Source organism: Leopardus geoffroyi, chromosome B1 (assembly GCF_018350155.1).
Source record: "Leopardus geoffroyi isolate Oge1 chromosome B1, O.geoffroyi_Oge1_pat1.0, whole genome shotgun sequence".
NCBI lineage: Eukaryota > Metazoa > Chordata > Mammalia > Carnivora > Felidae > Leopardus > Leopardus geoffroyi.
Genome location: NC_059327.1, coordinates 197,402,314 through 197,426,918, shown reverse-complemented (window position 1 = coordinate 197,426,918; position 24,605 = coordinate 197,402,314). Strand labels below are relative to the sequence as shown.

Below are 24,605 nucleotides of genomic sequence, written 5' to 3'. Positions count from 1 at the left end.
ATGTATATATATATATTATTATATATATGTATATATATATCTTATTATATATATGTATATATATATCTTATTATATATATATATATGAGTGTGTGTGTGTGTATTAAACATAAATATAAACTCTCTTGAATATGTATGATCCTTATTCTTAGCATTTAAGGCTTTTCATGATATTGTTTATGGGACTGTAAAGTAACTAGAATTCGTAGTTATAACTTTCAGCACTCTTTTCCCTCTAGATGTAATAAAAAAGTCATAACAATAATAACTAATGTTTGCATTGTGCTTGATGCTTTATGGAACATTTTCAAATCTTACACACCAATGAAGTAGGCATTACTAATAATGCCACTGCAGTTCAGAAAAAGAGCCCTCGGGAATATTTACTTTTTATCCATCGACTATCTGTAAACTGGAAGAGAAAATACAATAAAAGCCCCACGTAGTTACGTTAGAAACCTTGCGATTTCTCTCCTCCCCGTTTACACAGTCACTTGTTGGAGAACAGGAGTCCAGTGTGAGGTGACAACATTGAACCTGAAACAGCATGAATAGGTACAAAAACCGTCAAAGGGCAGCAGTGGACGCATTAATGTGTGCAGTGGCCATTCTCCGATGTTCGATGGTTTTCTGAGCTGCTGGTGACTTGAACAGCACTTAGGAAGAACAGGCTGGAAGAAAACACAATAGCTATGTTGACCTAACTTCCAATAAAGGGATTTTCAGAATCCTTCAAGAAAGGCTGCAGTAGATGATGGGCATAAAATTAAATATTGTTCTGATGAAGGCAACACACGAGTTGTGGCTTTTCCCGATCTAAGGGGCATATCTGGAATCTCTTTGTTTTTATTTTTTTTTTAATTTTTTATTAAAATTTTTTTGTGTGTTTCTTATTTTTTATATTTGAGAGAGAGACAGAGAGCGAGGAGGGGAGGGATGGAGAGACAAGAGACAGAATCCGAAGCAGGCTCCAGGCTCTGAGCTGTCCACACAGAGCCCAATGTGGGGCTTGAACTCACAAACCGTGAGATCATGACCTGAGCCGAAGTCAGACGCTTAACTGACTGAGCCACCCAGGCGTGGAATCTCTTAATGCTTAGATCTGGTCTAGTTTGCATCACCAATGGTTGACATTCTCAATGGGTTTATTATATGTTTAAATGGTGGCCTTCTCTACAGAGTTTCTATGTGTAAAACATTAGTATTAAAAAAAAAAAAAGGTCAGCCATATGTGATTCATCACTGTTTAGCGCTTATGTTTATTTGTGTCAACATTCTTTAGATACCAAGCAATTTTTATGCCTTTGATCCTAAAATAATCATTGAGGCAATTTTATACATAATATTATTTATACATATACTATACTATACTATACTATGCCATACTATACTATAATATAATATTATATATACATATATATAATATTACATATATATACATATATGTATGTACATATATATGTATATATATAATAGCAGTTATACATTAGTTCCTTCATTCCTTATGTTATATATATATATATATACATATATATAATTTATTATTATTATTACACATATATATATAATTTATTATTATTATTATTATTACATGTCATTGAGCCTAGTGGCAGTTAACTGTCTGCCTAATATAACTCAGCTTGTAAGGAGGAAAGCTGGGCTTCAACCTCACCTTTTTGAGTCCATATCCGAGATTTGCAGAATTATTGGTGTTGCCTGTTTTCAACATATCAGGATTGGGTCACACTACAAGGTAACCCATCTGCAACCTTTCTTGTCAGTTTTCCTTTGCATCCTAAATACACTGCTTCCAGAAATGCAGAGCCCCTCCCTGCCACCCCCTCCTCTAACCTTGGTCATACTGTCCTGTGCCAATGACTTAACTCCCTCTGCTTCTAGCCCTGGCCTGTGTGGCTGGCTGATATTGTCCATCTGTGTGGCTGGGTGATAGTGCAGTTGTTAATTTTCAGAAAATCCTTAAGTGTCATGTCTTGCCTTCTCAGGTTTGGAGAAAACAAAACAAAGCAAAGAATTTTGCTCTAAGTACGACATAGGAGTCTATTCTCGGTTCCTTAACGGATGGTAATCATGAAATAAATCTTACTTTGAAAAGTTTCCTCATCTTATAAAATATAGGTTTGGGTCCAAACAAATCATAAATATCATTCCTGGGGAATATCGGAGAAAGGGATTAGGTATATAAATATCTTAAAACTACAAAGAGAGGGCTAAGTCAATTTCAGAATTTTCTCAATTGTAGGATCTTCTCTCCTAATTTCTTTTTAAAACATTTTTTTTTTTAATTTTTGAGAGAGGGAGAATGAGCAGGGGAGGGGGGGCCGAGAGAGGGAGAGAGAGAATCCAAAGCAGGCTCGGCGCTGACAGCGAGAACCCAATGTGGGGCTCAAACTCACTAACCATGGGATCATGACCTGAGCCCTAAGTCAGGCGCTCAACCAACTCAACCACCCAGGTGCCCCTCCCCCCATTTCTTTCTAATAAGTTATCTCCTGTTAAGTCTCAACAAAGGCTAACTGAATGCATATAGAGTAACGTAACCAGACATCAACAACTGTAGAAACAAAGAGTAAAATCATCCCCCTAAGTAACTTGTCCCTCGATCCCATTATAATGTGTATGACTTTCATATTGCATTCAGGTATCATAATCACATTTTCTGATAGTCAACACTTTCCTATTTTAGATGATGAATCTAGATGTGTTATAAAATCATTACATCACAGAGTTCTATAAAGAGACCTTGACTTCCAGGAGCGTTATCTCATAAATGAGTTCCTGATGCACTGAACTAGATATGAAAGGTCTCCCGTGGCGGTAATGGTTTATAGTATGCAATGTGCTTTCTGAAATCAGGACTGGCCTAGCAAATCAGTCAGAAATGATAATCCCCCTGTGCATAAATTGAAAGCGTCGAAGAATAAAGACGCACGGAATATATTCAGCATGACAAACCTCAGGAGCCGAGAAGTGGCTTCTGAAACATGCCTGTACTTTTTTTTTTTTGCGAACAGCGGAACTCCAAAGCATCTACGTTTCTGGGCATATGGTGAACGCTTATGAGAAGGTGGTAACACTCCACCTGCTGCTCCAGAGTGAGTTACGGAGTCTGTGTTCTGTGCCACACAATGTGCAAAGCACAGCACAGATCCCTAGGAGCGTCTGTGGTCCTGGGTAGTGTGCCTGTGTGGCACACGTCCTCTCACAGGCGCTGCGACACGAGCACCCTGTACTCCATCCTGTGCGTGTGTTCGTCAGCTCAAAGCTCCGAGGGAAGAGGAGGAGACTGAGAAGTCAGGGTGGGTGAAAGCGTGGGCACTGGAAGCCGAGAAGCCAGATACAGACTCTTGTAATAGTGAAGGCGAGATCCGTTAAGTGTCTTGACAGAATCAGTGGTAGTGGGTTTGAAAAGTTTGAAAGTGGGTTTGAAACTGAATCAGTTTTATTTATTTATTTTTTTCAACATTTATTCATTTTTGGGACAGAGAGAGACAGAGCATGAACGGGGGAGGGGCAGAGAGAGAGGGAGACACAGAATCGGAAACAGGCTCCAGGCTCTGAGCCATCAGCCCAGAGCCCGACGCGGGGCTCGAACTCACGGACCGCGAGATCGTGACCTGGCTGAAGTCGGATGCCTAACCGACTGCGCCACCTAGGCGCCCCTGAAACTGAATCAGTTTTAGATGATAACTCAACATACTTTCTGTCAGATAAACTATGGGCAATTAATGGAAACATGCACTTTAGTACAATTTTCATAAGAAGGAAGAAACTATCGTAAAGGGGAGTTTGTGGCAAAGCAAAGCTGGTTTGAGATTCTTGACCGGAGGCGCTTGAGGGACAGAGGAGGTGAGAACTATGTGAGCAGAAGGGTGTCTCCCCTGGAGGGTGCCGGTCAGAAGTGTTAGGATCCCTCTCTCCCCTGCACTCCCCTTCGGCTGTCTTTCCAAGTCAGGATTTTCTCCAATCAGCCATGTCCCTGGCAAGGGTTATAAATTCTCCCTCTCCCACCCTAGACTGAGGTATGGTGCTTGGAAATTAAACACGTGAAATAGAATGCTTCAGAAGGATGGCCATGGTTGTATGTCCATTCTGTGTAGAGCCATCCTGGCTTAAAGAGTTGTCCCAATGTAATTATTAACACCCACCTTCTTTCTCTTTCACAAATGTCCTGAGTTGGTCATCTTTGCCATTATCATTATCATCATCATTATCATTTTAATGATCCTGGGTACCTTACATGGTCTCTATTAGCTTAAGAGCATGTTCACTGGCATCATCTACCTTGATCCTTACAACAACCCTGTGGTGAGATGGTGGCAGAATTTGCCCCCATTTTCCAATAAAACTGGGCTTATATGGCATTTCAACAGCTGATCATCGCATTGGATCTTTGGTGTAAAAGCAGGGCTTGAGTCTGTTTTCTGAGTGTATGTCTAAGTGAGTTTTTCCAACTATATCACATTGTTTTCCTAACTTGATAATCTCATAACTTTTTGACTTTATGATTGATGGGGAAAAAAATCCAAAAAAAAAAAAAAAAAAAAAAAAAAAAAAAAAAAAAACAATGGGAGATTACCTGGCAATGCAAGGCAAATACTAACAGGAACATCTAAGAGGCCTGCCCTTAATTCACAAATCACATGTCTGTGCCCAGATGTTTCCTTTTGCTTACCCTGCCCTCTTCCTTCTTATCGGCCGAAAGGCTGAAGTCAGCAAACTGTCTTAGGGCAATAGGAAATTAAAAAAAAAAAATTCAAAGAGGTGTCAAAGTTAAAAGGAAATCCTATGACAGGGAACAAATTGTCTAGCAAAGAAACAAAACTTTGAGTTGGCACTGAACGACCTTACAAACACGTATCTGTGTTTCTTGCCCAGTTTGTGCAGCTTAATGGCTAACGTTCCCTCATTTACCTTGTACACTGTCCAACAGGGTCACTGACAAGTCAGAGGGAATCTGGTGCTCTCACCAGTTCTTCAGATTCTGAACTGCAGACCTTCTCTATGTGAACACCCATGTTCTCTCAGATGAAACTATGTTCCTTAATGGCACATTTAGAGAGACACCCATCTTGGTTGCCCCAAAGAAGTCTCTGGATTTCATCTCATGTTGAACTGGGAAAATCCAAGACCAATCTCTTCCTTCGAAAGGCTGAGAGCTAGTTGACATTAAACATAATATTCGTTTTCATTGAGTCTCAGTTCCCTTATCTAGGGCTTGACATTTTCTCTTTTGTAACCACTCAACTAGGCCATTGTAGCTGAAAAAGAGCCATAGGTCAGATTTAAGTGACATGAAGGTGGCTGTGTTCTAGTAAAACTTTTAAAAAAAACAGGCGACAGGCTGGCCATCAATTGTCCACCATTTTCAGGGCAAAGTGTTATCTGCTTCACAAGGTTGTTCTGAGAATTGCATTTGAGGATGTGTGAAGTGCTTGATGGAAGGTCTGATACTAACAATTTATTTCTTCTTCTCTTCCAACTCACACCAATTCTCTTTCCACGAGCATGGTAGGGAAGGGGTGGGGATTGGCTGGCACTTCCTATCTGCAGCAAGTCTTTTTGTTTAATTTTAATATTATTTGTGAGAAAAGGGTAGGGGATTGAAGATATTGAGTCATTGATCCAAGAAACTTATGTACAAATTTGAGCTCCATTCAGTGTCATTTTCCCACATATTTATTCCTTTAAAAATGTTACTTAAGAACAGCCCTTTCAGTGAAATTCACAATACATATATAAAGAAGCGTGTGGTTTGGGCCAAAGGTCCAGGTAACAGCTGTGGGTCTTTGTTTGAATAACAATAATAATGAAGAATCAGCCTCGTAGGCATCTATTATTTTAAGCTTGACCTCTTGTGCCTGCATTTCACGTCCTTCCTCGCCGGCCTCCAAAGCAGTCACTAGACCTGCCCCTTCGTTTCTCTGAATTGGCGTATTTGTCTTTAGATATTCTCCCCTTGACCCCCGTTTTTCAATTACTTTTTAAATACTCCTGCATATCTCATTTTTGTGTGCCTGTTTTTTTTTTTTCCCCAAGTACCTGTAGGGTATGAATGCAAAAGACAAATTACTTTAAATGTACTAAAAATACAGTAAATTGGAATAAAGCACACTAAGTTTGCAGTCAAATGTCCCCAGTTCAAGGTCCGACTGTATTGCTGATTGTTTAAATGACATTGAACAGACCCCTTTCACAGGGTAAGTAAGTCTCGGGCTTTTCCTCTGTGTGTCAGGATAGGAACTGTTATTCTTCCCACTTTTCTAGCTTTCTTGTGTGAATAATTGCACAGCAGCTATGAAAACAAGATACCGTGAAATTGCTGGTAACTTTGTTCTGCATTATAACCATTAATAACGTCACAATAATGGTTGTAATTTAAATAACACTTATTGTGAGCTAGAAAGTATACAAAGGTTGTTCATAGATTAGCTGATTAATCATTAATCTTCATAACATTGTGTGAGGTAATTATATTTCTTTCCATATTACAGATGGAAAAAAAATTAAGAAGTCTAGAGATGAGGTAATATGCCCAAATCTCATAGTAAATGAGTGGGCTAGGGTGGAAACTGGAATATTGGACCCCAAAGTTCTTCCTCTTAACCAAAGTGGAACTTGAAGTGAACACAAAAGTTTACATCTCCTTTCTCAGGCCAGAGAAGACCTAGGATTTCTGTGTTTGCCTCACATATTTTAAAGTTTACATCTAAAAATAAGGCCCCGAAGGACAGTTTTCCCTTTTTTGGTCACATTTCATTCTAAAAAAATTAACTCAGCATACACAGATAATTTACAAAGAGGTATTTTCAAAGATCACCATGACACGATCCAGACCACACCACAGTTTCTACAAACAACCTTATCCAAAATAGTTATAACAAGCAAGAAAAAAAAAAAAAAAAAAAAAAAAAAAAAGTAAAAATATGGGAAAATAAAATCCAAGGGCTAGAGCTAATATTCACAGAGAAATACAGAGGAGGAGAGAGAGATAAAGCCTTTCACACAAAGAATAAAGAATTTTTGTCCTTTGGGGATATTTATAAATTATTTGAAGACTAAACTATAAAGTAAGCCTCTTTTATTTTCGAAAAATAAAAATTCCATGGATCATGTCCAATAAGCACAATGAAAATTGAATTAGGAATGAAAAGAAAACTAATATATATTATGTAAAAATCTAACAAGATAAAGGCAAAATTACAAAAGAAATTGCAAACGATGTTGATTAGAATCACAATGAAGACAGCATAGCAAATCTGCAGTGTGCAGTTAAAATGGTATCAAAGAACAAGTGTGGGTGTTTAAATGTACAGAAGAAGAAGAGGAAGAAGAAGAAGAAGGAAGAAGAAGGAGAAGGAGAAGGAGACGAAGAAGGTGGTAGAGGAGGAGGGGGAGGGGGAGGAGAAGAAGGAGGGGGAGGAAGAGAAGAATGAGGAGGAACAGTAGGAGGGGGAGGGGGAGGAGGAGGAGAAGAAGGAGAAGAAGAAGGAGACAAAGAAGGTGGTAGAGGAGGAGGGGGAGGGGGAGGAGAAGAAGGAGGGGGAGGAAGAGAAGAATGAGGAGGAACAGTAGGAGGGGGAGGGGGAGGAGGAGGAGGGGGAGAAGAAAAGGAGCAGCAGGGAAAGAAAGAAGAGGAGGGGCAGGAGGAGAGAGATGAGAGAAGGGGTTGGGGGAGAGAAAGAGATAGGACTCAGAGCTCCTCCTAGGTATGGGAGAATAGTCCTTCCACAGACACAGTGGAAAGTAGGAAAGGATGCAAGTCATAGGGGTCACATTTTATGTTTGGTGATCAGTAGTTGAGGCAGCTTCCTAACGTTCCAGGGGGCAAACTGGCCTTATTTCTGGTCACACTGCTGAGAGTTCCAGGAAGGTAGGAGTTAGGAGTGAGGTTACTGGATGTAATGTTCGGAGGCATTAACTGACTTTCTCAAAAGCGTGTGGCTCTCATCAGGGTTAGTGTTTAAATATGAGTTTCTGATCTTCCAATGAACTTTAACATATTTTTTTTTTAATTTTTTTCTTTTTTTTCAACGTTTATTTATTTTTGGGACAGAGAGAGACAGAGCATGAACGGGGGAGGGGCAGAGAGAGAGGGAGACACAGAATCGGAAACAGGCTCCAGGCTCTGAGCCATCAGCCCAGAGCCTGATGCGGGGCTCGAACTCACGGACCGCGAGATCGTGACCTGGCTGAAGTTGGATGCTTAACCGACTGCGCCACCCAGGCGCCCCGAACTTTAACATATTTTAATGCTTCTCTCAAAAAGCATAAATATGTAAGTGAAAATATGCATATATACATTATTTTGATAATGCATCCCTTAAACATGTCCATGAGCAAATATATGCGGATAATCAAGCAAAGTGTTTTTCATTTTCTTTTAAGAGTGTGGATATTTTTCTGCAGTCTTCACTTGACTCTTTGTAGAGATACTCATAAAGAATCTAGGAGATGAAGTGAAACATAGAAGACAACTGAAATTGACAGGAAGTAAACAAATATACATTAGCTTTTAAGATGTTCTTACTAGCAATGTGCCTTTTTGACTCTTCAATTGCTTAAAGAGTTGCACTTACTGCTATTGTAGAAGGGGCCAGGGTACTGAGTTACAGTTGAAAACACCCCAGGAAATGAGGAAACTTTGTCCTTTGAATTCCTGTTGTACTTTATAAAAATACAGAGTTTGACAACACATCCTTTTGCTTGGCCTGGTTACCCCAAGTCCTTCTTTTTCCGTGAAGTGAAGGCACATTACAAACATCATCCTATAATGATCCTCTGAGTCTCCAGACAGACCACCTCCTCATTTTCAAGACAAAGGTCTGGATATTTAAAGAAACATGACAAAAGAAAGGTTTTGGTCAGGGGCGCCTGGGTGGCTCAGTCAGTTAAGCCTCTGACTCTTCATTTTGGCCCAGATCATGATCTCATAGTTTGTAGGTTTGAGTCCTGTGTGGAGCTTGGCTGGGCACTGACATTATGGAGCCTGCTTGGGATTCTCTCTCCCTCTCCCTCTGGCCTCACCCAGAATATATATATATATATATATATATATATATATATATATATATATATATATATATTTAAAGACAGGGTTTGTCAGTCCAGCAGTCCTATTGTATTTCCTAAAGGTTTAATTCAGCACATTTTTTAGCTTTGAAAAACTGGAGAAGGGATAGCGTTTTGCCCACCCTCCTTTTTTTTTTTTCATATCATTGAGGTATAAGTACATAAAAATGTTTATAAAGACAAAAAAGATACTCAAAACAGTGGAGGGTAGAAGAACATGGGGAGAGTCCACAGAGAAAATGAACTAAGTTTGCGTGGTTGCTGGGTTGAGGGTCAACCCTTTTCCCAAGACCATAGTTCAGCCAGAAATAAACTAGGGCACATTCAGAAGGGGATCAAGAACCCATAAGCTAAGGCCTGGTTGGAATCCCATACTTTTATGCACTGTCACCTCCCTGTCATTGTTTAAGGTTCTTGGACAAGCTCTCCCGTGGACACTGGGGGCCTTCTCTCTACTAGTTGGTGGGTCATAAGGGCTTTGGAATTAGATTGCACGGAACAACAGAGGGAACCACCAGACACGGGCTCTGGCCACCAGTGAATTAGGAATCACCTCGACAGGCGGGTGTTCTGAACACTTATCTCAAAGAAGGGCACTTACTTTTTTTTTTTTTTTTGATATTTATTTATTTTGAGAGAGAACGAGCAAGCAGGGAAGGGACAGAGAGAGAGGGAAAGAGAGAATCCCAAGCAGACTCCGTGCTTGATCTCACGAACCATGAGATCATGACCTGAGCCGAAGTGGGACGCTGAACCAACTGAGCTACACAGGTGCCCCAAGAATTTTGTCTGGTCTTTAGCAGTAGCTCAAAACTGGCATTCTCCTTCTGTATTTTTACCTTTCCTAAATGTGACATAGTTGATTTCCCGATGAGCATCATGGATTCAGAGGAAGACCAGATTGGTTTAATAACAGACAAGAAAGACTAGCGCAGTACTTGACAGAATAGGTCGTCAGGATCATTCTTTTCTATACCATTCTGGGACCATCCCTGACCACTGCATTGCCTAAGAGTCTTTGGAGTTCTTAATTTTAATTCCTGGACCCTTTGAATCCTCACTTCAGCAGTATTCGTTTCAATTTTTGATGACTTTGCAAATATCCTTTGATTTCTGGATCTGAGTGAATACTTTTTGGCATAATGGTATCGTCTGAAAACTACACTGTAAATGCTTAACACTTCCATCTATCATGGCGTGCGTTGCTGGGCACAAATTCTGAGTCATTAAGCAAGTAATTGTCCTGCTAGACTTATTTTACACTTAACGTTTGTTCTGGGTCCTTTAGGCACATCTCAACTTGATATGTTAAATTGCAAATAATCTCCCATCCTCTTAAAGGATGAAAAATATTCAAATATATATATGAGCAGGTTTGCAAGGGGAAATGCGGACGGTTACAAAAATGTCTGGTTTAGAGCAGAGACCCTGTTTCTGCAGTTGATGTGGATTCTCTGAAATGAATCCCTATTGTCAAAAGCGATCAGCAGTTTTTGTTGGTAACGTCCGCGTGAAAATTTGGCATCTACATATTTTTCTAGTTAAAGAAATAATCCTAGAGCACTAATTTACTCTAATGACATAGACATCATTTGGCTTCACAGAAAAAAAACAAACAAAAAAATGAGCTAAGGTCCATTTCCTATTTATGGGATGTAATATACAGAATTCAGTTCTAGTGTTCACTGAAGTTTAAGAAAAGAATTCAAACAAAATGTAAAGTACGAGGACACTGTCACAAAGGCTCTTTGCCCTGAAAGGAAATTTGAATTTAATTACAAATAATATCTATAAGGCTTTTCTGTAAACATTTAGAAAAGCACTCAGCCTTGCTGCCTTCTCTTCTATAACACTTCTACATCTTATTTTTATTTTATTATTGTTTAAACCAACCCTTTCACAGTTATTTCTGTATCAATCTTTCTCTTCCACTAGAAAGATGTTTAGGACAGCAAACATATCACTTCTGTTTCTATATCCCTAGGATCTAGTCCAATGGCTTTCAAGCATTGTGTGGATATTATATGCGTATTGAATTAATTGAATTGTTTTTTCCTTCCTACAGTTGGAGATTACCTCATTTCCCTCAGATACCGATTGTACTAACTTTTTTTTTTCCTCTGAGATCTCAAAGCACTTCATTTCAGTAACCACAAAGACAGTGTTTGATCATGTAGTATGTATTGTTCTTTAGCTCTTTTATAAGTGACTCAGTTGATTGATTCACTCACTAATTAATTCATCTATGAACCAGATATTCCAGAGTTTTAATTTTTAATTTTTTTAATTTTTTTTAATTTGTATTTATTTTTGAGAGGTAGAGAGAGAGAGAGAGAGAGAGAGAGAGAGAGTAATGGGGGAAGAGCGGAGAGGGAGGGAGACACCGAATTCAAAGCAGGCTTCAGGCTCTGAGCTGTCAGCACAGAGCCCAATGCAGGGTTCGAACTCACCAAATGTGAGATCATTACCTGAGCCGAAGTCTGACACTTAAGCAATGGAGTCACCTAGGCACCCCTAGAGTATTCATTTTTTTTAAGAACAGAAGATGCATCAGGTATATAACTTTTGATTTCCAGAAACTCCTACTCCAGTGCTAAGTATAGACATTAGTTGTATAATTTCTGGCCAAGTTACTTAATACCCTTTGTCTCACTTTCCACTCATATCAAATGGAAATCCAACAACATGTTGTATTTGTGGTACAGATTAAATAAGTTCTATAGGTAAAGTGTAGCCACAGAATATGTACTGTAACTGTTAGTGTTATATTAACTGACTAATAAAACCATGCCAACCTGCCTGATCACATACTTCATGACCAGAGAGAAAAAGATTTAACAGGAGTGAGTTAAGAAATTTTTTCTGTTTTCTGAGGCTCATAAAGGAGATTTTTTTCCTCTTATGATCAGAAAATAATTCCAAATGTAAAAAGAAAACCATATAGAGCAGGGTGATGGATTTAAGCTCAATTATGAGGAATGAATGAAGGAATGAAAGTTTACTCTCTTGTTCAACACAGGAAGTTATAGTGTAGTCTAAAATATTAATAAAGTAGGTAATAGATGAGTAAGGAGTGATAAGTGCTCAGAAGAAAAATAGAGAGAGTAGTAAGGTATATGAAACATTGGGGCAGGGGTATTAAATTTTAGATAGGATATACAAGGATGACTTAGGAGAAAAACAGTATTTTAAGAGACCTGGAAGATGTTGGGAAGGAACTAGATAGATTTGGGGAGAAAGAACATTTAGGCAGTTGGAACAGAGAACATGGGAGCCTTGAAGTAGGATCTTGGCAACGATCTCTCTTACAGCAAAAATCAATAAGTATTAATATCTATTTTTCTACAGCAATGTTTTGAATTTAACTCAGTGGTCTCCAAAGTTTGATTGATCATACCCAATGATCACATGTAGATCATTTATCCCAAACTATTTGTATTACATATTTTCTTTACTTGTTTAAAAGTTATATACATGTACTATTATACCAATACAGTATGTATGATATAAAATAAAAGCAAAACAAAATTGAAATAATAAGGATGAGAAAACAAATATATAAATGGAAATTCCAATATTGTCTTCTAAACTCAGAAATATCTGGGTGCCTGGGTGGCTCTGTCGGTTAAGCATCTGACTTCAGCTCAGGTCATGATCTCACCATTCATGAGTTCAAGCCCCACATCCGGCTCTATGCTGACAGCTTGGAGCCTGGAGCCTGCTTCCGATTCTGTGTCTCCCTCTCTCTCTGCCCCTCCCCTGCTCACAGTCTGTCTCTGTCTCTGTCTCTCAAAAATAAACATTTTTTTAAAGAAGTATCTCCTTATACACTCTTAAATGCCAAATTGTAGCCCAGTGGATGTAGTTACAATGTGTTACCACCTTTATCTTTTTCTAACTTTTTATTTGTAAAACTGTCATTGCACATGTTTCTTTAATGTTTTTGAGATGAATTGTCAGAAGTGGGGTGATTTAAAAATGTTACCATCGACTCCCCAGGATAAAATTTGATTTCATTCCTTTACTCATCCTCCTCTGAAATATCAAACACAACCCTATATAAAGAGTGAGTCTTACCTTCAAATCGGAATTTGTGAATTAGGCTATTTAACACATCAAACATTCCTTTTGCTTACTGAAAGGCCATGTGCCTGAGAGAACTAGGTGAATTTTACAGAAGGGACTTCTTGCTTTTTCTTTAAGATCAAGAGCAATCAGATTAGATTAAGAATTGATATTTCTCGGGGCGCCTGGGTGGCTCAGTCGGTTAAGCGTCCAACTTCAGCTCAGGTCACAATCTCGCGGTCCGTGAGTTCGAGCCCCGCGTCAGGCTCTGGGCTGATGGCTCAGAGCCTGGAGCCTGTGTCCGATTCTGTGTCTCCCTCTCTCTGACCCTCCCCCATTCATGCGCTGTCTCTCTCTGTCTCAAAAATAAATAAACGTTAAAAAAAATAAAAAAAAAATGATATTTCTCTAACAAGATTGCTTGATGGCATGTATTTTGACCTCTCATGTTTCTAGTAGGAAGATAAAATATGAAGGAGTCAAATTTTGCCCAATACCACCTTTTGAGTCAGGAATGGACCCAAATCTGTGGGTACCCAGTCTGTATTTTGACCCTTTTCCAAATTGGTAGTTTTATAAAAGACATTATCTTCAGAAAGCCAGTAGGATTTAAAGAAATAACTTTATGGAATAATGACTGCCCTGAAAAGAAATGATCTCTCTTTTTTAAATATTTATTTACTTTTGAGAGACAGAGAGAGAGAGAATGGAAGAGAAGCAGAGAGAAAGGGAGACAGAGAGTCTGAAGCAGGCTCTGCACTGAGAGTACAGATGTGGGACTTGAACTCACAGACCATGAGAATCTGAGCCAAAATCAAGAGTCAGATGCTCAACTGACGCCACCCAGGCACCCCAGTGGTTTCTGTTTTTAAATATTTGCAAAATGTTGTCGGAGAAAAGCACAAGAGGCCCCAGAGGAGAGCCTCCTAAAGACCTTCCCAGTGAGGACAAGTGTTTCAAGGAGGATTTCCTTGGAGACCCTCTTGTCGCCCACATTATAACGGAGCCACAACTATAAGCTCACTCCCCCAAGTAATCTAATCTTATTTAATCAGATTGGGGGGAATTCACCAAAAAAGTGAAACATGAATGATTTTGTGTTCTCAAAAGTTGCATAAAAATGTCAGAACCATCTTTCCCTTTCATAACTGACAGAAAAGAGGCTAACAATGTCTGATTGCTACCCTACAGCTGACTACATTTCAACTATAAATTCCTTTAACCATCAAACCAAAATTGAGAGGAAAAATATATTATTCACACTTAGAGATGAGAAAACTGAAGCCAAAAAGTTAAGTACATTGTACTCAGAGTCACTTAACGACTTTGTGGTTTCATAGTTTCATATCCACCCCCAAGTATTCAAATAGATATGCCCACCCTTCTTTTCCTTAACTATATTTGCTGCTTTTTAATTTGACACTTTTACTTAAAATTCTTTATTCTTCCTGATAATAATTTTTAGAAACTGGCTGCAAAATAAAGTCTCCACTTCTTTCAAATGACGTATGTCTCCCAAACTTAACGGGTCACTACCAAACGTGATTTGCTAGAGAAACAACTCAAAAACAAAGACGAAGATAGCATTTTGCTACCTAAATCATATTTTGGAGTCTTTTACTTTCACTAGTATCTAGTAAGAGAGCTCGTTAGAGTAGCCCAGTTGACATAATGAGATATAATTATCCTTCCCAATTGTTCATTTAAAATTGTAATTGCAACTCAAATTACTGTACAATTTAAAAAGAAGCATAACACATAATTGTCATCTTTCAACATGTATATATTATAAAGTAGCAATGTTTTTCTTATGTGTATTTTTTGCCCTAAAATTCTCTTGTCATCCAAATAACACTTTTTTGTGTGTGTGTATGTTTTATGCTTTTGATAACATATGGCCTGCATTCCGCTTGATAACCACTCTCCAAAAAGCCACCATAAATGTCTGTGCAAACAAAATCAACATATTCTGGTGCTTTAACATGCTAGTTTACAGATACAGTTTATTCAGCATATATTGGTTGCTTAGGCCAGACAGATAAATTATTTACCTATAAGATTCCTTTTCTTATCCTATATTTGGGAGAGGTTTCAAACCTAGGATGTATGTTTTCAAGTAACGGATTCTGGAATTGCTTGTCAGGAATTTCACGCATTGGCAAGGTCTACAAAAAGATGATGGGGTTAGAAGCTTCAAAATACAATAGTGAATAATGTATTGAGTTCAGAGAAAACAAAGGGCTTTCCAACGAATGGCCCACATAGTCAATAAGGTAACTGCATTAGTTGGCTAGAACTGCTGTGACAAAGTGTTACACAGTGAGTGACTTAAACCATGGAAAGTCATTGTCTCACAGTTCTGGGGGCTGGAAGTCCAAGATTAAGATGTTGACAAGGCTGGTTCCTTATGAGATCTCTGAGGAACAGTCTGCATGCCTCTCTTGTAGTTTCTGGTGCTTTTCTGGTAATCTTTGGTATACAGAAGTATCACTCTGACCTCTGTCTTTATCTTCACATGGTGTTTTCCCTATGTGTGTGTCTCTGTGTCCAAATATCCCCTTCTAATAAGGACCCCAGTCACATTGGATTAAGAGCCCATCCATAGCCCATATTGGGTTACATCCTCATCTTAATTAACTACAATTTCAATGGCCCAATTTCCAAATAAGGGCACATGCTGAAGAACTGGAAGTTAGGACTTGAACAATGAATTGCCGGGGGAACACAAATTCAATATGTAAGATTAACTTACTGCTTTAGTGTATGGATAGCACTCTCAGGAATACAATATAACAAGGGGAACGTCTTTGTTTTCAAGGTTATAGTGAGTCCAAAAAGAACATAATTTGATATTTAATTCACTAGTTTTGAACTTTTCTTCTCTTTTAATGGATACCGTTATGGCTATAAGTCTCCCTCAAAATACTGCTTTGGCTGTGTCTCACAAATTTTATTCTAACATATTTCCTTTAGTTTTCCATTATAAACATCTTCTAAGTTTCTTTTTTAAATGGCACCTCAGCTATTTAGAAGAATGTGGTACTGTTATTACTGGTTATCAGAGATCATAATCCATAAGATAGATTTTGGAATTTGTTGATAGTTGCTTTCTGACAAATACGTCTAATCACATTTTGTTATTGTTTTATGGATGATTAAAATAATGTATATCCATCAGGTATATACCATTCCTCATTTGCACCAACTCTCATGCACAATGTTCTACATTTGACAATTAGATCAAAGTTATTAAATATTTTGTTAAAATCTTCTATTTTACTTTTTTAAAAGATTTTTTCCCAAATGAAATAAATTTCTCCTAGAGTGATCCCTGCCTTTCGAAATGGTCTGAAAGATAGTTTAATTCACCACATGGCAGAAAAGAACCATTTAAAAAACTCAATATTACATATTAATTTTAAGAGAAATGGCTCATATAGAAGTCAGGAGTTGATGAACTTTTTGCCAATTTTATATTTTAAAAAAATTTCAGAAGACATTAGAGAATAATGATTTCAACAGTATTTCCTTCACCTCAATTGATAAAGTTTTAGTATCAAAATGTTTTTTTCAGAATAACTTGAAAATTGTAGGCATATGATATTTCACCACTGAATCTCATTAAATGAGCTAAAAAATAGCAATTATACAATATCACTGAATATACAGTAGGGTTGCCAGATAAAATGCATAATACCCCAACTAAATTGAATTTCAGATAAACAACAAATAACTATTTGATATTACTATGTCCCAAATATTGAGTGGTACATCCTTATACTAAAATACTATTCATTGTTTTATGAAATTCAAGTTTAACTAGATGTCCTGTAGTTTAATTTTCTAAATCAAGGAACCCTATCATACCCTCTGTATTCAGGTTGCCACAGCTCACAATATCTCTTACAGATGTTTTTATCTTTCTAATTTCTGGATCTAACTAAGGTTCACATATAACATCTGATTGTCATGTCTTTGAGGTTCTTTTAATATATGAATTAATTCTAGAATTCAATTTAGATATTTTGTATTGCTTTTTTTATAATGACTTTTTTAAAGACTTAAGGACAATCGCCTTATAGACTATTCCACAGTCTGAATGTCTATGATTGTTTCTTTTTGATTACATTCAAGTTAAACACTTTTGTGGGACTAATTCATAGGTGATATTTTAAATTTCTTATTGAATCATGTCAGGAGACACATGATGTTAGTTGGCTTCATTCTAAATATATTTTAAATTTCTTATTGAATCATGTCAGGAGACACATGATGTTAGTTGGTCTTGATTTTAATATCTCAGTTAAGGTAAATTTGTTGATTTTTTTTGTTGTTGTTTATTTGTTTTATCTTTCAATTACTGAAAATTGTATTAAAATTTCCCACTATTATTGTATAATTATCAATTTCTTTTTGTAGAAAGATCATTTGTATTATTTTAACTCATATTTAATATATATATATTATAATTATACAAAACTTAATGTATTTGGTAGTTTTTTTATTTTTCTAAATATTTTTACTCTTACTAGTATGGCTATTTCATCATTCCGCTGGCTAGTATATAACAAGCATCTTCTCCAATTGTTAGATTTTCTACCTGCCTCTTTTAGAAAGTTAGTTTCACTATTATAAAATTTTAATGTGAAAGTTACTTTATCTCCCAATTGAATATAATTACTCACCATCTATTGTTTCTTCCACCAGTCTAAATGCTTCCCCACCTCCTTATCTATCTATCTATCTATCTATCTATCTATCTATTATCTATCTATTGATTTTTATTTTGGAGGATCACTCTTTTCTTTCTATTTATTTTAGAATCTTTTTCTCTTCTTCCTCTCTTCCTTCTCTTTCCCTCTTCTTCTTTTACATCTGTGGATGTATTACATCCATGCCCTTTAAGTGATATACCTTAAGATATTTTTACATTATTTTGACATTTCAGTTTTGTGTGTTGGATGGCCAATCAGATATCTAGTATGCCATACCTATGTAAATGAAAGTTTCTTTTTTTTCTTTCTTTGTTTTTGTATCTAATTTTATTCCTGCTCTTTTTTTATCCTCTTTTTTTCCTTTTTAGTAGTTGGGTACCTGTACTATGCTTGTTCGTTTTTTGTTATATTTTCTTGGGTTGACTTTTGTTCTTTCTGGACTGCTTATTTGAGTGAGTGTTGACAGGGAGGAACAGGGAAGCTTTCTCATCTCATAGGAGAAGAACTATTCCAGGGAATTTCTTTAAGGTACAGGGTTTTAAGAATGTGAAAGGGTCTTCGTTTCCTTTTTTTCTTTTTCTTTTTTCCTTTCCAAGAGTTGATTCAGATTCAAGTTAGATAACATATAGTTTAATAGTGGTTTTAGGAGTAGGTTTCAGTGGCTCATCACTTACATGGAACACCCAGTGCTCACCCCAACAAGTGCCCTCCTTAATGCCCAGCCCATCCTCCCCACCTCCAGCACCCCTCAGTTTGTTCTCTATAATTAAGAGTCTCTTATGGTTTACCTCCCTCTCTGGATCTGGATTTCTTTAAGCTGATAACATTAGTCATTCTCCAGGGCTTCTTACAACTTGCAGGTTATTCTCCAACTTCATTTAAATTCTAAAAATACGAAGATGTGCATTTCCTTATTCATCTTATATTCTCAGTTAGCCCTTTATTCCCTACTGCTTTATGACATCAAAGAACAATCAGGAAGCTTCCAAAGCACACTTCCTCCCTTTATCCCAGTCTTGCTTCAAAACGATATTTGGTGTTGCCCCTGGCTTGTGCTTTGCATTCTCTCAGCATTACCTCAGGGTAGAAAAGACCTTTTTCACTATGTCTGATGGCACATGGAAGGAAACATAGGAGTGGGAAAGAAGAGTCCCTTCTCCTCAGATGTCCGGGTTGTTTGAGTTGGAATATGGAGGGAAGACTTCCTTTAAATTAAGATTCGTAAGAATTCATCTTATTTTGATGAAGCAGAACATTTTGGTAACATGACATGAATAAAAGACCTATTATATATTGAATCTTCTGCATAATTTATTCTACTTAATTCTCAGAATAACTCTTTAAGACCAGTTATATACTCTCTTGGACGACCTCAAATATTTGGCCATGTGACTGCTTGTTCCATCCCGGTCACTGTTTAAGCATCAAACTCTATGAACACTTTCCATGGGCCCACATCAAACTCTATGAACTCTTTCCATGGACCCATTGCTGTTGCTATATGCCTCTCCTATGTTGTCACCAAGGTGTAACAAGCCTCTCTCTGTACTCACACATGGGAAATCCAGAAGTTCACCTGAATTGACACCCTGTGGAGTTAACTTGGCCAAGAGGAAATTGGAGTCTATGGATAATTTCTTCTTCTATGGGGAATGTCTTCTATCTCTCTTCAGATGGACTATTCTAAGAAGTGGCATTTCATTACACCTGTTGGAAGATGGCTGCATATACAAGCAATCAGTTGAGTTTAACACCAAGTAAAACATCTTTCCTTACCTTGCTTTGTCTTTAATTCACATCTGTGTCCCTGATACTTCATGCCTCGCTGAAATAATTGTTATAAGCTTTGGCCTCGGAGTTTGATTTCAGAGTATCCTAATCTAAGACAGATGAGAACAATGCCCGGGAAATCATGTCACAGTCCAGAAATTAGGGGGAACAAAATGTCAAGCTGAGGTTTTATTTCATTTTATTTTTTATTCTAGGACTCTTTCATTTTAAAATTACTACTCTTTCCACTGTAGCAAAATCTCCATGGCATGTAGAAAATTCAACTTTTCGAAGTTCTTTAAATTTGATTTTGAGATTTTAAAATGTTATTTGAGCTTCCTTTTTAAAAACGCTTCTTAATGAGCTCATGGAACATAATAAAAAATCTGAAGTTCTTTGTGTCCTCTTCATGCAGCTGGGCCAGAGCAGTAGCCCCTTAAATCTTCAGGGGAGGAAGAACAATTAGGTTGTCATCATAACCTCTTGGTGTCAAAGGAAAGTTGGATCCCATTGTTAAATGCTGACGTTTGTGGTGTTAGCTGCTGAGCGTTAAGAAGTTCTGTCCTCACTGCCAGAGGCTTCTTAATGTTAAACTCTTGTCAGCCCGCCTAATCATAAGCAGCTTCAATGAGGGGGGAAGGAAACCCCGATGTTTCCAAATTTGGACCATGTCTATTATTTAAAGGAAAAGGATATGGTAATGACACTTCTCTAAGAAATGTTCTGCCCAGCAGTGATGGGATGTCCTAGATAATGAGTGTAAGCAATCACTGGGAACTGGATGAGTTATCTTCAAGGAAAAAAAAGAAAAAAGGAAAAAAAAAAAAGACCTGAAATCATTGTAAAACACAATAGATAAAAAAGGCAGGAGGCATACCTTTGGGTCTTCCACTCTTAAATGAAGTCCCTCTCTGCTCTGGTATGAGGTCAGGCCAAAGCCAGGTGGAACTGTCATCAATAGATAATACTAACTATTTAATTTGATGTGTGTGTGCCTATGCCATCATACCCAATTAATGACAGCATGGATACACTTTTGAAATAGACTAGCCTCCCAACGGCTAACCAAGCGGTTGGTCCTTCAGCAACTCACCTTTTGATTCGGGGCGAACGCCACATGCCTGTTGACTCCTCAATTTTCTCGTCTGTAAAACAATGACAGCAGGCCCACGTGGTATTCTATGTTCTTGCCTAGTTTTTAAATGCATTTTATAGCATGATTTGCAAAGTGAAGACACGTACCTACAACACAAGAAACCCATCGGTGCACTTTTCAGTAACCAGTATGTCATGGATGTTCTTTCTGTTGACGCTGACAAAAATCCAATTCAACTGGACAAATACAAGAATGGAATTTTATTAGCTTACATCACTGAGAAGGATGCAGAAGATCCCGCCTCAGGCAAAGGTAGATACGTAAATTCTAAGGGAGGTGGTGTGATGGTCGGTTTTCTCATAGCTCCGCCCTTTCCTCCACGCTGGGCTCTTCCTCACCTGTTGCAGGTTGATATTCCCCACATGGTAGAGAATGAGGACAAATGCCTTCGAGCTTCACATCTGCCTGATGCCCAACGTAAGAGGTTTTAAGAACTGTGGCTAGAAAAGCCCCAGGGTGGACTTGAACTTGAACTGACCTGAGCTGGGACTCATGACGCTCCCTCAAGCAATAACTTGGGCTGTGTGGTCAGCGTTGCATCAGAGTTTCCCTCGATGCTGGGATAGGAGATTCTCTTCCAAGCTCCCACAGCACCCTGGGATTCTCTCCGTATTGAACCTACCCCACCACATAGTGCATTTTCTTCACTGACCCTACCGGACTTTTGGATAAATAAGGGATGTCTTGATGGAAAATGGCAGATGTAAGTATTTTATTTAAAAAGGAAATTAAATCGAAAGGATCCCAGGAACTCCAGAATTCTAGAGGTCTGTCTACGCATCTCTTGCCTTGGATGACTTTGTATATCTGCCTCATGCTCACCTTTTCCTGACACGCTGAAATGGATGACCGTTGCTAAGTCCCAAGCCACTTGCCACGTAGTTGTCTCTACGGTAAAAGGCTTGCCTCTCTGTCCTTGGTTCCACTTTGAAAATCCCTAAGCGATCTTTTGGGTATGTGCGGCGGGGTTTGGACCATACAAAAAATACATCGCTGTTGGAGGATCTACACTCTGTATTTAAAATAGTTGGCACATGATATTCAGTATATAAATTAATTCAAAAGGGACATTATCACACTGACACTATCTCGAGCTTAAACAGTGCGAAAAGTTTCCCATTTCAGGCTCCTCTAATAGTTCCCAGTAGGTGCAAACTTTGGCTCCTCCCTCCTTTGGAGAATCTTTAGGAACAACTGACTTTTCCAGACATCAGTTCCTTGTACTTTCATCTGTATATAAGGTATATTTATTGTGGGAATGTGGGCAAAAAGCCCAATTTCAGATTAATTGCGCCAAGCTTTCTTACGGGTTAATACCGTAACTATTAAACATTTTTTTCCTACTGTACTTTTTCTAATATTTTTCCTCCCAGCCAAAACAGGGTTTAAGAATTTGAAGGCCAAATTGGATGTGGAAACACAACTATAACTACAGGCCAGCATACTGATCCTTGTCATAATATTCATGAGTGAATTATTAATAATAAGCACTTGCAACATGTTCATCTAAATTATCTTGGACATAAAATTAAAATACACCAATTACTTTCCATCACATTAAAATACAGTAAATAAGAGACCAAGTTTGTAATAATTATAACGAGCTCCAAATTTTTGCCTTGCACTCAATTTGTCAAATGTTAGTTTTTCTTTTTGTTGAACCTCTGTGCCTCCATCTGTCATTCATACAATAAGGGTTTAATACGGTTCCGACATAAGTCAAAGAGTTGATATAATTACAACATACATTTTCTTCTGTTTTAATGCATATATAACACAGGGCCTGATCTCCCATGCTAAAATTGTTTCTCACGCTCAAACGAGGGTATTTTCAAAATTCCTTATAGGAGGCGCAAAGAGGAGACATAAGGTTGGATCAAGATTTAGAGAACTTATCCTGAAGCTCTATTTGCATATCAAGCACATTATTGTAACTTAGTGTGTGACTTACAGATAAAACAAATAGCAAAATATTCTAATCATTTTTCTGTGAGCTCTGCTCATAATTAATGCATTATCTTTTCCTCCCATCAAAGTATAAATTCACCAAGGGAAGTTTCTTGATGGACTAAAGGAGATTTGAGGGACATGGTTAAAGCCCCCAAATCTTCCTTAGGACCACCATAAGCCCCATATCTCCCCACCCTCTATATTTGCTCCCCCAAATTTCTGGGATCAATTCCAATCAAAAACTTCTGGAAAAAGTTGCAACATTTCTGATCCTGACTTCTTTCTCACTTCAGAATAATGATGCCTCTTCCAACTATACCATTTTGTTACCTTATCAGTTTCATTAAACATATGACCTTTAAATTAGACCTTGAAGAACAGGTCAGTTTTATCTTGGTAAACAATGGAGAGGACCAAACAGAGAGTGCTATTCAGGAATGTAAAACATGGAATCATGATGTCTCTGACAAGGATTGAGAACAAGATGGATTGGGATGTGATATGAATTAATTCACTAACTCAGTATGTATTCATATGGATTCCATGATTAGATACTGGAACCACAACAAGGAATTATACATGATCCTGCTCTCATGATGTTCAGTGAAGGTGCTGTCCCTTGGGATACACATGTAGTAGACATTGAGAGGCAGATTTATTAATTATTGTGAAACATCTTCATTGACAGACAACGGAGTTTGTACTCGATCTTGCCATTACTGATAACAATTATTTTGTCAATAATCACAAGCTAATCACTATTCTGACAACTTTACATTTATTCGCTGTTATTAATTATTGGAACAACTTTATGATATAACTTCATGGTATCTGTTATCTTCATTTTACTGATGAGGAAACTGAGGAATGGTAAGGTTACTTAACTTGTCTACAGACTCAGAGCTAATAAAAGGCAGAGGCAGGTTTTGAGCCCAGGTAGGCTGGCCTTGGAATCTATAGCCTTAACCACTTGCAATTACAACTATGAGGCCAAAGCGATTCTTCTTATATATGAAAAAAATAAAGGCTTACAGACATTATGAAATTCACTGGAAGAGAAGTAGTATGTATCAGAGCATAGACTAGAGTCCAGCAGAGAGGTGCAAGGGTTCCATTTTGCTTATGGCTGATTTTCAAATACACCAGCCAGGGCCTGCAGTTAATGTGTTTAAAGGTAGAAATAGATTGTCGTTTCTCTAAATGGGTTCAAACCTGGGCAGAAAGGCATTGCTTGGTGAGGATGACCCAGGTATTTTCATGTTCTTTTACTAAGCATGGTGTGTGAGGTTGTACAGTCACAAAGATGTCTTACCATGAACTGTCTTACTGGGGCTGGTGGTACCTCCTCTAGGTAAATGGTAAAATGCACACAAGGATAGGGATTGATAGTGACACGGACTCAGGACTCATTTCTCACTAAAAGGCAGCCTAAAGTGATGTCACATGTAGAAATTAGATTAATTCAGCCCCATTCCTAGAATTGTTCCAACTGAGCCTGACACATAGGGACAATTGATGCTGACTCAGAGCTGTTTCCAGACGGAAAGAGCTTTCAGAATGATCCCATCCCACCCAATTCTTATTTCCATCTACAGGTATCCCTAGACCTCTATAAACCCTACTCCAGGGAAAGAAAACCCTGAAAGGCATGACATCATGGAACAGAAGAGAATTTGGTCTCTTCTGAAAGGAAAAACCATCATGCCAAGAATGTAGAGTTCATTATTTCCCAAATTACTCCAAGATTAGTTATGAACCTCTCCATGATGTAGTTAGTAATGGAACAGAGAGAACTTGGGAGAATTTCACTAATTGATTTCACCCCACAAGGAAGGACTCATGAGAACAGGGGGAAGCAT

General features: G+C 37.9%; 1 long non-coding RNA gene across 1 annotated transcript; it reads right to left on the bottom strand.

The window, feature by feature from the left end:
• Positions 1 to 269: 269 nt before the first annotated feature.
• Positions 270 to 18,794, bottom strand: LOC123583689. The gene is made up of 2 exons (XR_006704986.1): positions 18,659 to 18,794; positions 270 to 671 (listed from the first exon to the last, which is right to left on the bottom strand). It is a non-coding gene; the product is annotated as an uncharacterized LOC123583689 (long non-coding RNA).
• Between the last annotated feature and the right edge of the window lie 5,811 nt (positions 18,795 to 24,605).